The 16,449-nt window shown below is 32.4% G+C and overlaps 6 non-coding genes across 6 annotated transcripts; all 6 read left to right on the top strand.

Annotated features, from left to right (window-relative positions):
* The first annotated feature begins 961 nt into the window (after positions 1-961).
* TRNAH-GUG (transfer RNA histidin (anticodon GUG)) lies at positions 962-1,033 on the top strand. The gene has a single exon. It is a non-coding gene; the product is annotated as a tRNA-His (tRNA).
* A 1,377-nt stretch (positions 1,034-2,410) lies between these two features.
* On the top strand, positions 2,411-2,482 carry TRNAH-GUG (transfer RNA histidin (anticodon GUG)). Its single transcript has one exon. It is a non-coding gene; the product is annotated as a tRNA-His (tRNA).
* A 1,376-nt stretch (positions 2,483-3,858) lies between these two features.
* Positions 3,859-3,930, top strand: TRNAH-GUG (transfer RNA histidin (anticodon GUG)). Its single transcript has one exon. It is a non-coding gene; the product is annotated as a tRNA-His (tRNA).
* A 2,403-nt stretch (positions 3,931-6,333) lies between these two features.
* Positions 6,334-6,405, top strand: TRNAH-GUG (transfer RNA histidin (anticodon GUG)). Its single transcript has one exon. It is a non-coding gene; the product is annotated as a tRNA-His (tRNA).
* A 2,402-nt stretch (positions 6,406-8,807) lies between these two features.
* On the top strand, positions 8,808-8,879 carry TRNAH-GUG (transfer RNA histidin (anticodon GUG)). The gene has a single exon. It is a non-coding gene; the product is annotated as a tRNA-His (tRNA).
* A 5,905-nt stretch (positions 8,880-14,784) lies between these two features.
* TRNAH-GUG (transfer RNA histidin (anticodon GUG)) lies at positions 14,785-14,856 on the top strand. The gene has a single exon. It is a non-coding gene; the product is annotated as a tRNA-His (tRNA).
* Positions 14,857-16,449: the final 1,593 nt, after the last annotated feature.

The raw sequence follows: 16,449 nt of genomic DNA on the forward strand, positions 1-16,449 counted from the left end.
CATTCTCTCTTTTTGTGATCTTTGTCTAGTTATTATTCCTTGTTGCTTCAAGACCTCAAGAGAGAATGATGCTCACATATGGCATTGCACATATGGCCGCTTTAATTCCTATGTCTGAGCACATTAATGCAAAAAGAATTGGTTAAAGGTTTTCCCAATTTTCAAGAGCCTAATGTCAGATGCATTGGTTGTATGAAGGGAAAGCGACATAAAGAGATCATTCTCAATTAGAGTTCTTGGAAAGCAAAAAAAAAAGGTTCACACGATGCACTCAGATATTTTTTGTCCCATCAATCCCTATTCAAATGGGAAAAAGTTACTTCACAAATAACTTTAGTAGGAAAACATGGACTTATTTTTTACGTAAAAAATCAAAAGCATTTGAAGAATTTCCGAAAATTTAAAATGCTTGTTGAAGGAAAATCAAGTAGTAAAGATATACGTTTGAGAACTCAAAGATGAGGTGAATATACTTCTACTTATTTTAATACATCTAGTGATGCTCATGGGATAATGAGACAAGTCATTGATGCATCTTATTCTCAACAATATAGAGTCCTTGAGATAGAGAACACATCCATATTGAATAAGGTTAACTTCTTGCTTAGTGAAAAGAATATGTTAAATAAGTTTTAGTCAAAAACAGTCAAGTGGTCAGACTATGTTTTGAATAGGTATCATATTTTTTTGTAAGGGATGTCAAGACACAAAAGGCCGAGTGTGGTATGAAACATATTATGCATCACTTTAGGATCTTTGGGTGTATAGCATATGCCCATGTGTTTGATATTTTAAGGAGAAAACTTTATGAAAAAAGCATAATATGCATTCTTTTAATGCTAAGTGAAAAGATAAAGGCGTACAAGTTGTATCATCCAATCAGAAAGAAAATTGTGATAAGTAGTAATTTGTTGAACAAGAAAACATTTGTATGATCCAAATTTTAAAATTGAAGACAAATGTGGCTGTAGTTTAGTGGTGAGAATTCCACGTTGTGGCCGTGGAGACCTGGGCTCGAATCCCAGCAGCCACATTATATATATGTGAATATTTGTTTTCTTTTTTGAAATGTTTTAGGGAATTAACACAAGTTTTAAAAGAAGATGCATAAAGTACATTTTATGTAATGAACTTCAGCTTCCATGATGTGGCCATGGAAACTTGGTTGAAGGTTGTTAGAATAAAAATCAATTATGGTTAGTTTAGCTTCATAGATTTAAGCATATTAATGAAAAAAGAAATGATTAAAGGTCTTCCACATTGTGGCCATGGGAACCAAGTTAAAGGTTTTGGGAATCAACACAATTAAAAAAAGATGTTCAAAACAGTCAACAAAGAGATAATTAACACAATTAAAAAAAAGGTTGTTCAAAACAGTAAATAAAAGAAGATGCATTAATGTCAATAAAAAAAATATGCATTAAAATCATTCTCAAATCAAATATATTTCATTCTCTCTTTTTGTGATCTTTGTCTAGTTATTATTCCTTGTTGCTTCAAGACCTCAAGAGAGAATGATGCTCACATATGGCATTGCACATATGGCCGCTTTAATTCCTATGTCTGAGCACATTAATGCAAAAAGAATTGGTTAAAGGTTTTCCCAATTTTCAAGAGCCTAATGTCAGATGCATTGGTTGTATGAAGGGAAAGCGACATAAAGAGATAATTCTCAATTAGAGTTCTTGGAAAGCAAAAAAAAAAGGTTCACACGATGCACTCAGATATTTTTTGTCCCATCAATCCCTATTCAAATGGAAAAAAGTTACTTCACAAATAACTGTAGTAGGAAAACATGGACTTATTTTTTACGTAAAAAATCAAAAGCATTTGAAGAATTTCCGAAAATTTAAAATGCTTGTTGAAGGAAAATCAAGTAGTAAAGTTATATGTTTGAGAACTCAAAGATGAGGTGAATATACTTCTACTTATTTTAATACATTTAGTGATGCTCATGGGATAATGAGACAACTCATTGATGCATCTTATTCTCAACAATATAGAGTCCTTCAGATAGAGAACACATCCATATTGAATAAGGTTAAATTCTTGCTTAGTGAAAAGAGTATGTTAAATAAGTTTTAGTCAAAAACAGTCAAGTGGTCAGTCTATGTTTTGAATAGGTATCATATTTTTTTGTAAGGGATGTCAAGACACAAAAGGCCGAGTGTGGTATGAAACATATTATGCATCACTTTAGGATCTTTGGGTGTATAGCATATGCCCATGTGTTTGATAACTTAAGGAGAAAACAATATGAAAAAAGCATAATATGCATTCTTTTAATGCTAAGTGAAAAGACAAAGGCGTACAAGTTGTATCATCCAATCAGAAAGAAAATTGTGATAAGTAGTAATTTGTTGAACAAGAAAACATTTGTATGATCCAAATTTTAAAATTGAAGACAAATGTGGTTGTAGTTTAGTGGTGAGAATTCCACGTTGTGGCCGTGGAGACCTGGGCTCGAATCCCAGCAGCCACATTATATATATGTGAATATTTGTTTTCTTTTTTGAAATGTTTTAGGGAATTAACACAAGTTTTAAAAGAAGATGCATAAAGTACATTTTATGTAATGAACTTCAGCTTCCATGATGTGGCCATGGAAACTTGGTTGAAGGTTGTTAGAATAAAAATCAATTATGGTTAGTTTAGCTTCATAGATTTAAGCATATTAATGAAAAAAGAAATGATTAAAGGTCTTCCACATTGTGGCCATGGGAACCAAGTTAAAGGTTTTGGGAATCAACACAATTAAAAAAAGATGTTCAAAACAGTCAACAAAGAGATAATTAACACAATTAAAAAAAAGGTTGTTCAAAACAGTAAATAAAAGAAGATGCATTAATGTCAATAACAAAAATATGCATTAAAATCATTCTCAAATCAAATATATTTCATTCTCTCTTTTTGTGATCTTTGTCTAGTTATTATTCCTTGTTGCTTCAAGACCTCAAGAGAGAATGATGCTCACATATGGCATAGCACATATGGCCGCTTTAATTCCTATGTCTGAGCACATTAATGCAAAAAGAATTGGTTAAAGGTTTTCCCAATTTTCAAGAGCCTAATGTCAGATGCATTGGTTGTATGAAGGGAAAGCGACATAAAGAGATAATTCTCAATTAGAGTTCTTGGAAAGCAAAAAAAAAGGTTCACACGATGCACTCAGATATTTTTTGTCCCATCAATCCCTATTCAAATGGAAAAAAGTTACTTCACAAATAACTTTAGTAGGAAAACATGGACTTATTTTTTACGTAAAAAATCAAAAGCATTTGAAGAATTTCCGAAAATTTAAAATGCTTGTTGAAGGAAAATCAAGTAGTAAAGTTATATGTTTGAGAACTCAAAGATGAGGTGAATATACTTCTACTTATTTTAATACATTTAGTGATGCTCATGGGATAATGAGACAACTCATTGATGCATCTTATTCTCAACAATATAGAGTCCTTGAGATAGAGAACACATCCATATTGAATAAGGTTAAATTCTTGCTTAGTGAAAAGAATATGTTAAATAAGTTTTAGTCAAAAACAGTCAAGTGGTCAGTCTATGTTTTGAATAGGTATCATATTTTTTTGTAAGGGATGTCAAGACACAAAAGGCCGAGTGTGGTATGAAACATATTATGCATCACTTTAGGATCTTTGGGTGTATAGCATATGCCCATGTGTTTGATAACTTAAGGAGAAAACAATATGAAAAAAGCATAATATGCATTCTTTTAATGCTAAGTGAAAAGACAAAGGCGTACAAGTTGTATCATCCAATCAGAAAGAAAGTTGTGATAAGTAGTAATTTGTTGAACAAGAAAACATTTGTATGATCCAAATTTTAAAATTGAAGACAAATGTGGCTGTAGTTTAGTGGTGAGAATTCCACGTTGTGGCCGTGGAGACCTGGGCTCGAATCCCAGCAGCCACATTATATATATGTGAATATTTGGTTTCTTTTTTGAAATGTTTTAGGGAATTAACACAAGTTTTAAAAGAAGATGCATAAAGTACATTTTATGTAATGAACTTCAGCTTCCATGATGTGGCCATGGAAACTTGGTTGAAGGTTGTTAGAATAAAAATCAATTATGGTTAGTTTAGCTTCATAGATTTAGGCATATTAATGAAAAAAGAAATGATTAAAGGTCTTCCACATTGTGGCCATGGGAACCAAGTTAAAGGTTTTGGGAATCAACACAATTAAAAAAAGATGTTCAAAACAGTCAACAAAGAGATAATTAACACAATTAAAAAAAAGGTTGTTCAAAACAGTAAATAAAAGAAGATGCATTAATGTCAATAAAAAAAATATGCATTAAAATCATTCTCAAATCAAATATATTTCATTCTCTCTCTTTGTGATCTTTGTCTAGTTATTATTCCTTGTTGCTTCAAGACCTCAAGAGAGAATGATGCTCACATATGGCATTGCACATATGGCCGCTTTAATTCCTATGTCTGAGCACATTAATGCAAAAAGAATTGGTTAAAGGTTTTCCCAATTTTCAAGAGCCTAATGTCAGATGCATTGGTTGTATGAAGGGAAAGCGACATAAAGAGATCATTCTCAATTAGAGTTCTTGGAAAGCAAAAAAAAAAGGTTCACACGATGCACTCAGATAGTTTTTGTCCCATCAATCCCTATTCAAATGGAAAAAAGTTACTTCACAAATAACTTTAGTAGGAAAACATGGACTTATTTTTTACGTAAAAAATCAAAAGCATTTGAAGAATTTCCGAAAATTTAAAATGCTTGTTGAAGGAAAATCAAGTAGTAAAGTTATACGTTTGAGAACTCAAAGATGAGGTGAATATACTTCTACTTATTTTAATACATTTAGTGATGCTCATGGGATAATGAGACAACTCATTGATGCATCTTATTCTCAACAATATAGAGTCCTTGAGATAGAGAACACATCCATATTGAATAAGGTTAAATTCTTGCTTAGTGAAAAGAATATGTGAATATTTGTTTTCTTTTTTGAAATGTTTTAGGGAATTAACACAAGTTTTAAAAGAAGATGCATAAAGTACATTTTATGTAATGAACTTCATCTTCCATAATGTGGCCATGGAAACTTGGTTGAAGGTTGTTAGAATAAAAATCAATTATGGTTAGTTTAGCTTCATAGATTTAAGCATATTAATGAAAAAAGAAATGATTAAAGGTCTTCCACATTGTGGCCATGGGAACCAAGTTAAAGGTTTTGGGAATCAACACAATTAAAAAAAGATGTTCAAAACAGTCAACAAAGAGATAATTAACACAATTAAAAAAAAGGTTGTTCAAAACAGTAAATAAAAGAAGATGCATTAATGTCAATAACAAAAATATGCATTAAAATCATTCTCAAATCAAATATATTTCATTCTCTCTTTTTGTGATCTTTGTCTAGTTATTATTCCTTGTTGCTTCAAGACCTCAAGAGAGAATGATGCTCACATATGGCATTGCACATATGGCCGCTTTAATTCCTATGTCTGAGCACATTAATGCAAAAAGAATTGGTTAAAGGTTTTCCCAATTTTCAAGAGCCTAATGTCAGATGCATTGGTTGTATGAAGGGAAAGCGACATAAAGAGATAATTCTCAATTAGAGTTCTTGGAAAGCAAAAAAAAAAGGTTCACACGATGCACTCAGATATTTTTTGTCCCATCAATCCCTATTCAAATGGAAAAAAGTTACTTCATAAATAACTTTAGTAGGAAAACATGGACTTATTTTTTACGTAAAAAATCAAAAGCATTTGAAGAATTTCCGAAAATTTAAAATGCTTGTTGAAGGAAAATCAAGTAGTAAAGTTATATGTTTGAGAACTCAAAGATGAGGTGAATATACTTCTACTTATTTTAATACATTTAGTGATGCTCATGGGATAATGAGACAACTCATTGATGCATCTTATTCTCAACAATATAGAGTCCTTGAGATAGAGAACACATCCATATTGAATAAGGTTAAATTCTTGCTTAGTGAAAAGAATATGTTAAATAAGTTTTAGTCAAAAACAGTCAAGTGGTCAGTCTATGTTTTGAATAGGTATCATATTTTTTTGTAAGGGATGTCAAGACACAAAAGGCCGAGTGTGGTATGAAACATATTATGCATCACTTTAGGATCTTTGGGTGTATAGCATATGCCCATGTGTTTGATAACTTAAGGAGAAAACAATATGAAAAAAGCATAATATGCATTCTTTTAATGCTAAGTGAAAAGACAAAGGCGTACAAGTTGTATCATCCAATCAGAAAGAAAGTTGTGATAAGTAGTAATTTGTTGAACAAGAAAACATTTGTATGATCCAAATTTTAAAATTGAAGACAAATGTGGCTGTAGTTTAGTGGTGAGAATTCCACGTTGTGGCCGTGGAGACCTGGGCTCGAATCCCAGCAGCCACATTATATATATGTGAATATTTGGTTTCTTTTTTGAAATGTTTTAGGGAATTAACACAAGTTTTAAAAGAAGATGCATAAAGTACATTTTATGTAATGAACTTCAGCTTCCATGATGTGGCCATGGAAACTTGGTTGAAGGTTGTTAGAATAAAAATCAATTATGGTTAGTTTAGCTTCATAGATTTAGGCATATTAATGAAAAAAGAAATGATTAAAGGTCTTCCACATTGTGGCCATGGGAACCAAGTTAAAGGTTTTGGGAATCAACACAATTAAAAAAAGATGTTCAAAACAGTCAACAAAGAGATAATTAACACAATTAAAAAAAAGGTTGTTCAAAACAGTAAATAAAAGAAGATGCATTAATGTCAATAAAAAAAATATGCATTAAAATCATTCTCAAATCAAATATATTTCATTCTCTCTCTTTGTGATCTTTGTCTAGTTATTATTCCTTGTTGCTTCAAGACCTCAAGAGAGAATGATGCTCACATATGGCATTGCACATATGGCCGCTTTAATTCCTATGTCTGAGCACATTAATGCAAAAAGAATTGGTTAAAGGTTTTCCCAATTTTCAAGAGCCTAATGTCAGATGCATTGGTTGTATGAAGGGAAAGCGACATAAAGAGATCATTCTCAATTAGAGTTCTTGGAAAGCAAAAAAAAAAGGTTCACACGATGCACTCAGATAGTTTTTGTCCCATCAATCCCTATTCAAATGGAAAAAAGTTACTTCACAAATAACTTTAGTAGGAAAACATGGACTTATTTTTTACGTAAAAAATCAAAAGCATTTGAAGAATTTCCGAAAATTTAAAATGCTTGTTGAAGGAAAATCAAGTAGTAAAGTTATACGTTTGAGAACTCAAAGATGAGGTGAATATACTTCTACTTATTTTAATACATTTAGTGATGCTCATGGGATAATGAGACAACTCATTGATGCATCTTATTCTCAACAATATAGAGTCCTTGAGATAGAGAACACATCCATATTGAATAAGGTTAAATTCTTGCTTAGTGAAAAGAATATGTGAATATTTGTTTTCTTTTTTGAAATGTTTTAGGGAATTAACACAAGTTTTAAAAGAAGATGCATAAAGTACATTTTATGTAATGAACTTCATCTTCCATAATGTGGCCATGGAAACTTGGTTGAAGGTTGTTAGAATAAAAATCAATTATGGTTAGTTTAGCTTCATAGATTTAAGCATATTAATGAAAAAAGAAATGATTAAAGGTCTTCCACATTGTGGCCATGGGAACCAAGTTAAAGGTTTTGGGAATCAACACAATTAAAAAAAGATGTTCAAAACAGTCAACAAAGAGATAATTAACACAATTAAAAAAAAGGTTGTTCAAAACAGTAAATAAAAGAAGATGCATTAATGTCAATAACAAAAATATGCATTAAAATCATTCTCAAATCAAATATATTTCATTCTCTCTTTTTGTGATCTTTGTCTAGTTATTATTCCTTGTTGCTTCAAGACCTCAAGAGAGAATGATGCTCACATATGGCATTGCACATATGGCCGCTTTAATTCCTATGTCTGAGCACATTAATGCAAAAAGAATTGGTTAAAGGTTTTCCCAATTTTCAAGAGCCTAATGTCAGATGCATTGGTTGTATGAAGGGAAAGCAACATAAAGAGATAATTCTCAATTAGAGTTCTTGGAAAGCAAAAAAAAAGGTTCACACGATGCACTCAGATATTTTTTGTCCCATCAATCCCTATTCAAATGGAAAAAAGTTACTTCATAAATAACTTTAGTAGGAAAACATGGACTTATTTTTTACGTAAAAAATCAAAAGCATTTGAAGAATTTCCGAAAATTTAAAATGCTTGTTGAAGGAAAATCAAGTAGTAAAGTTATATGTTTGAGAACTCAAAGATGAGGTGAATATACTTCTACTTATTTTAATACATTTAGTGATGCTCATGGGATAATGAGACAACTCATTGATGCATCTTATTCTCAACAATATAGAGTCCTTGAGATAGAGAACACATCCATATTGAATAAGGTTAAATTCTTGCTTAGTGAAAAGAATATGTTAAATAAGTTTTAGTCAAAAACAGTCAAGTGGTCAGTCTATGTTTTGAATAGGTATCATATTTTTTTGTAAGGGATGTCAAGACACAAAAGGCCGAGTGTGGTATGAAACATATTATGCATCACTTTAGGATCTTTGGGTGTATAGCATATGCCCATGTGTTTGATAACTTAAGGAGAAAACAATATGAAAAAAGCATAATATGCATTCTTTTAATGCTAAGTGAAAAGACAAAGGCGTACAAGTTGTATCATCCAATCAGAAAGAAAGTTGTGATAAGTAGTAATTTGTTGAACAAGAAAACATTTGTATGATCCAAATTTTAAAATTGAAGACAAATGTGGCTGTAGTTTAGTGGTGAGAATTCCACGTTGTGGCCGTGGAGACCTGGGCTCGAATCCCAGCAGCCACATTATATATATGTGAATATTTGGTTTCTTTTTTGAAATGTTTTAGGGAATTAACACAAGTTTTAAAAGAAGATGCATAAAGTACATTTTATGTAATGAACTTCAGCTTCCATGATGTGGCCATGGAAACTTGGTTGAAGGTTGTTAGAATAAAAATCAATTATGGTTAGTTTAGCTTCATAGATTTAGGCATATTAATGAAAAAAGAAATGATTAAAGGTCTTCCACATTGTGGCCATGGGAACCAAGTTAAAGGTTTTGGGAATCAACACAATTAAAAAAAGATGTTCAAAACAGTCAACAAAGAGATAATTAACACAATTAAAAAAAAGGTTGTTCAAAACAGTAAATAAAAGAAGATGCATTAATGTCAATAAAAAAAATATGCATTAAAATCATTCTCAAATCAAATATATTTCATTCTCTCTCTTTGTGATCTTTGTCTAGTTATTATTCCTTGTTGCTTCAAGACCTCAAGAGAGAATGATGCTCACATATGGCATTGCACATATGGCCGCTTTAATTCCTATGTCTGAGCACATTAATGCAAAAAGAATTGGTTAAAGGTTTTCCCAATTTTCAAGAGCCTAATGTCAGATGCATTGGTTGTATGAAGGGAAAGCGACATAAAGAGATCATTCTCAATTAGAGTTCTTGGAAAGCAAAAAAAAAAGGTTCACACGATGCACTCAGATAGTTTTTGTCCCATCAATCCCTATTCAAATGGAAAAAAGTTACTTCACAAATAACTTTAGTAGGAAAACATGGACTTATTTTTTACGTAAAAAATCAAAAGCATTTGAAGAATTTCCGAAAATTTAAAATGCTTGTTGAAGGAAAATCAAGTAGTAAAGTTATACGTTTGAGAACTCAAAGATGAGGTGAATATACTTCTACTTATTTTAATACATTTAGTGATGCTCATGGGATAATGAGACAACTCATTGATGCATCTTATTCTCAACAATATAGAGTCCTTGAGATAGAGAACACATCCATATTGAATAAGGTTAAATTCTTGCTTAGTGAAAAGAATATGTGAATATTTGTTTTCTTTTTTGAAATGTTTTAGGGAATTAACACAAGTTTTAAAAGAAGATGCATAAAGTACATTTTATGTAATGAACTTCATCTTCCATAATGTGGCCATGGAAACTTGGTTGAAGGTTGTTAGAATAAAAATCAATTATGGTTAGTTTAGCTTCATAGATTTAAGCATATTAATGAAAAAAGAAATGATTAAAGGTCTTCCACATTGTGGCCATGGGAACCAAGTTAAAGGTTTTGGGAATCAACACAATTAAAAAAAGATGTTCAAAACAGTCAACAAAGAGATAATTAACACAATTAAAAAAAAGGTTGTTCAAAACAGTAAATAAAAGAAGATGCATTAATGTCAATAACAAAAATATGCATTAAAATCATTCTCAAATCAAATATATTTCATTCTCTCTTTTTGTGATCTTTGTCTAGTTATTATTCCTTGTTGCTTCAAGACCTCAAGAGAGAATGATGCTCACATATGGCATTGCACATATGGCCGCTTTAATTCCTATGTCTGAGCACATTAATGCAAAAAGAATTGGTTAAAGGTTTTCCCAATTTTCAAGAGCCTAATGTCAGATGCATTGGTTGTATGAAGGGAAAGCGACATAAAGAGATCATTCTCAATTAGAGTTCTTGGAAAGCAAAAAAAAAAGGTTCACACGATGCACTCAGATAGTTTTTGTCCCATCAATCCCTATTCAAATGGAAAAAAGTTACTTCACAAATAACTTTAGTAGGAAAACATGGACTTATTTTTTACGTAAAAAATCAAAAGCATTTGAAGAATTTCCGAAAATTTAAAATGCTTGTTGAAGGAAAATCAAGTAGTAAAGTTATACGTTTGAGAACTCAAAGATGAGGTGAATATACTTCTACTTATTTTAATACATTTAGTGATGCTCATGGGATAATGAGACAACTCATTGATGCATCTTATTCTCAACAATATAGAGTCCTTGAGATAGAGAACACATCCATATTGAATAAGGTTAAATTCTTGCTTAGTGAAAAGAATATGTGAATATTTGTTTTCTTTTTTGAAATGTTTTAGGGAATTAACACAAGTTTTAAAAGAAGATGCATAAAGTACATTTTATGTAATGAACTTCATCTTCCATAATGTGGCCATGGAAACTTGGTTGAAGGTTGTTAGAATAAAAATCAATTATGGTTAGTTTAGCTTCATAGATTTAAGCATATTAATGAAAAAAGAAATGATTAAAGGTCTTCCACATTGTGGCCATGGGAACCAAGTTAAAGGTTTTGGGAATCAACACAATTAAAAAAAGATGTTCAAAACAGTCAACAAAGAGATAATTAACACAATTAAAAAAAAGGTTGTTCAAAACAGTAAATAAAAGAAGATGCATTAATGTCAATAAAAAAAAATATGCATTAAAATCATTCTCAAATCAAATATATTTCATTCTCTCTTTTTGTGATCTTTGTCTAGTTATTATTCCTTGTTGCTTCAAGACCTCAAGAGAGAATGATGCTCACATATGGCATTGCACATATGGCCGCTTTAATTCCTATGTCTGAGCACATTAATGCAAAAAGAATTGGTTAAAGGTTTTCCCAATTTTCAAGAGCCTAATGTCAGATGCATTGGTTGTATGAAGGGAAAGCGACATAAAGAGATAATTCTCAATTAGAGTTCTTGGAAAGCAAAAAAAAAAGGTTCACACGATGCACTCAGATATTTTTTGTCCCATCAATCCCTATTCAAATGGAAAAAAGTTACTTCATAAATAACTTTAGTAGGAAAACATGGACTTATTTTTTACGTAAAAAATCAAAAGCATTTGAAGAATTTCCGAAAATTTAAAATGCTTGTTGAAGGAAAATCAAGTAGTAAAGTTATATGTTTGAGAACTCAAAGATGAGGTGAATATACTTCTACTTATTTTAATACATTTAGTGATGCTCATGGGATAATGAGACAACTCATTGATGCATCTTATTCTCAACAATATAGAGTCCTTGAGATAGAGAACACATCCATATTGAATAAGGTTAAATTCTTGCTTAGTGAAAAGAATATGTTAAATAAGTTTTAGTCAAAAACAGTCAAGTGGTCAGTCTATGTTTTGAATAGGTATCATATTTTTTTGTAAGGGATGTCAAGACACAAAAGGCCGAGTGTGGTATGAAACATATTATGCATCACTTTAGGATCTTTGGGTGTATAGCATATGCCCATGTGTTTGATAACTTAAGGAGAAAACAATATGAAAAAAGCATAATATGCATTCTTTTAATGCTAAGTGAAAAGACAAAGGCGTACAAGTTGTATCATCCAATCAGAAAGAAAGTTGTGATAAGTAGTAATTTGTTGAACAAGAAAACATTTGTATGATCCAAATTTTAAAATTGAAGACAAATGTGGCTGTAGTTTAGTGGTGAGAATTCCACGTTGTTGCCGTGGAGACCTGGGCTCGAATCCCAACAGCCACATTATATATATGTGAATATTTGGTTTCTTTTTTGAAATGTTTTAGGGAATTAACACAAGTTTTAAAAGAAGATGCATAAAGTACATTTTATGTAATGAACTTCAGCTTCCATGATGTGGCCATGGAAACTTGGTTGAAGGTTGTTAGAATAAAAATCAATTATGGTTAGTTTAGCTTCATAGATTTAGGCATATTAATGAAAAAAGAAATGATTAAAGGTCTTCCACATTGTGGCCATGGGAACCAAGTTAAAGGTTTTGGGAATCAACACAATTAAAAAAAGATGTTCAAAACAGTCAACAAAGAGATAATTAACACAATTAAAAAAAAGGTTGTTCAAAACAGTAAATAAAAGAAGATGCATTAATGTCAATAAAAAAAATATGCATTAAAATCATTCTCAAATCAAATATATTTCATTCTCTCTTTTTGTGATCTTTGTCTAGTTATTATTCCTTGTTGCTTCAAGACCTCAAGAGAGAATGATGCTCACATATGGCATTGCACATATGGCCGCTTTAATTCCTATGTCTGAGCACATTAATGCAAAAAGAATTGGTTAAAGGTTTTCCCAATTTTCAAGAGCCTAATGTCAGATGCATTGGTTGTATGAAGGGAAAGCGACATAAAGAGATCATTCTCAATTAGAGTTCTTGGAAAGCAAAAAAAAAAGGTTCACACGATGCACTCAGATAGTTTTTGTCCCATCAATCCCTATTCAAATGGAAAAAAGTTACTTCACAAATAACTTTAGTAGGAAAACATGGACTTATTTTTTACGTAAAAAATCAAAAGCATTTGAAGAATTTCCGAAAATTTAAAATGCTTGTTGAAGGAAAATCAAGTAGTAAAGTTATACGTTTGAGAACTCAAAGATGAGGTGAATATACTTCTACTTATTTTAATACATTTAGTGATGCTCATGGGATAATGAGACAACTCATTGATGCATCTTATTCTCAACAATATAGAGTCCTTGAGATAGAGAACACATCCATATTGAATAAGGTTAAATTCTTGCTTAGTGAAAAGAATATGTGAATATTTGTTTTCTTTTTTGAAATGTTTTAGGGAATTAACACAAGTTTTAAAAGAAGATGCATAAAGTACATTTTATGTAATGAACTTCATCTTCCATAATGTGGCCATGGAAACTTGGTTGAAGGTTGTTAGAATAAAAATCAATTATGGTTAGTTTAGCTTCATAGATTTAAGCATATTAATGAAAAAAGAAATGATTAAAGGTCTTCCACATTGTGGCCATGGGAACCAAGTTAAAGGTTTTGGGAATCAACACAATTAAAAAAAGATGTTCAAAACAGTCAACAAAGAGATAATTAACACAATTAAAAAAAAGGTTGTTCAAAACAGTAAATAAAAGAAGATGCATTAATGTCAATAACAAAAATATGCATTAAAATCATTCTCAAATCAAATATATTTCATTCTCTCTTTTTGTGATCTTTGTCTAGTTATTATTCCTTGTTGCTTCAAGACCTCAAAAGAGAATGATGCTCACATATGGCATAGCACATATGGCCGCTTTAATTCCTATGTCTGAGCACATTAATGCAAAAAGAATTGGTTAAAGGTTTTCCCAATTTTCAAGAGCCTAATGTCAGATGCATTGGTTGTATGAAGGGAAAGCGACATAAAGAGATAATTCTCAATTAGAGTTCTTGGAAAGCAAAAAAAAAAGGTCCACACGATGCACTCAGATATTTTTTGTCCCATCAATCCCTATTCAAATGGAAAAAAGTTACTTCATAAATAACTTTAGTAGGAAAACATGGACTTATTTTTTACGTAAAAAATCAAAAGCATTTGAAGAATTTCCGAAAATTTAAAATGCTTGTTGAAGGAAAATCAAGTAGTAAAGTTATATGTTTGAGAACTCAAAGATGAGGTGAATATACTTCTACTTATTTTAATACATTTAGTGATGCTCATGGGATAATGAGACAACTCATTGATGCATCTTATTCTCAACAATATAGAGTCCTTGAGATAGAGAACACATCCATATTGAATAAGGTTAAATTCTTGCTTAGTGAAAAGAATATGTTAAATAAGTTTTTGTCAAAAACAATCAAGTGGTCAGTCTATGTTTTGAATAGGTATCATATTTTTTTGTAAAGGATGTCAAGACACAAAAGGCAGAGTGTGGTATGAAACATATTATGCATCATTTTAGGATCTTTGGGTGTATAGCATATGCCCATGTGTTTGATAACTTAAGGAGAAAACTTTATGAAAAAAGCATAATATGCATTCTTTTAATGCTAAGTGAAAAGACAAAGGCGTACAAGTTGTATCATCCAATCAGAAAGAAAATTGTGATAAGTAGTAATTTGTTGAACAAGAAAATATTTGTATGATCCAAATTTTAAAATTGAAGACAAATGTGGCTGTAGTTTAGTGGTGAGAATTCCATGTTGTGGCCGTGGAGACTTGGGCTCGAATCCCAGCAGCCACATTATATATATATGTGAATATTTGTTTTCTTTTTTGAAATGTTTTAGGGAATTAACACAAAGAAAGACACGCACGGGTGCAAACATGACAGTTACCGGTATCACAAGAGGATGACATCTACATATGTCGAAACAAGGCTAAACACTTGGTGGGGATCTCACGGGGGAGAATCAAGCTTTCCTTTTACGGACGGGTGAGGAAATAAACCTCTCTGGGGAATATCAATCCTGAATGCTGTCAGGAGCAACTGTAGCAAACGTGTCGTACAGATGTTGAACAAAGATCCGCCTCTGTCGGGGATATGGTCCAATTGGGTTTAACACATGAATGCATATGTTTGAATTTTTCGATGGCGTAATGTTCCATATCGAATGGAAATGCTACGCATTTTGATGATGCAATGATTACTACATGCAAAATGCAAAACGATGAACTCCAGCTGGGGAGCAAACTGATTAGATTCTCCAACTCTGTGGGGATACTCTGTCTGAGGAATACTCTACGGGGAGTAGCACCGACTTCTCACTCATGCTGGAGAATAGCACTGCTGCTGGGGAAAGGCTAAATCCCAATCCACTTGGGAACTCTGCTAGGGAAGCAACCAATAGCAACTTACTGGGGACGACCCATCCACAAGTAGGATAAACACTGCTGGAGATATTTTCGCTGAACCTGATCCACTCGGGGAACCTGCTGGGGAAAATCATCAACACCAACCTCTGCTCGGGAGATCGGCTAGGGGAAAACCTTCACAACCCTGATGGGGATAAGCATACACAACCCTGTTGGGGAAAGGCCTACACCACTCTGTTGAGGAAATAATATACCAGGCCACACTGGGGATAGACATCCACAACCCTGCCGGGGACGAGCGTTCACAACCACGCTGGGGATAGTAGTACTTCCAACCAGACTGCTGGGGAAATAAAATACTCCACTGACACCTCCGCTGGGGATACAGCAACCTTCCCACTCGGTGGGGATTAACAGTCTTCAGACTCAGTGGGGAACTTAACAATCCTTAGCTCTGCTGGGGATAGAAGGCACTATCCACAGACGTTTCTGCAGGGGATAAGAATAGTTCTGATAGCCTTCAGACTTGCTTGGGGAAACAGCCACTTCCAGAACTTGCTTCATCTGCGGGGAAAGATCTCCATCCCACACCACCGGACAGTGCTGACAACACCTCTGGACAAAACCATGGCTACCGTTCAGTCAGGAGATAACCTGTAAACAAGACAAAAATGCCCCCAGGGGGTTGCATGGACAAGATACGCCCAAGTGTCCTCAACATTCAAAATGATTTTCAAATGTTTCATCTCTCTGCACGTTATTGTCTAGCCTTCATGTTTTTATATGCAATGTTTATCAAAAATTTGGACGTTTCTTGCAAACAAAACAGTAAAATAAAAACAAGAGAACAATTTATCTGAATAACAACTTTTATTGATTGAACATGGGCCTGAAAAGGCGAATACATCGGGAAGCAATTCCTAGAAAGAGGTAATTGCGCACAAAAGGAAAAATCTATCCTAATGGCAATGTGAATACGACATCCACTATTTCCCAACTCTGTTATGACTCACAGATCATC

Source organism: Lathyrus oleraceus, chromosome 1, assembly GCF_024323335.1.
Source record: "Lathyrus oleraceus cultivar Zhongwan6 chromosome 1, CAAS_Psat_ZW6_1.0, whole genome shotgun sequence".
NCBI classification, from domain to species: Eukaryota; Viridiplantae; Streptophyta; class Magnoliopsida; order Fabales; family Fabaceae; genus Lathyrus; species Lathyrus oleraceus.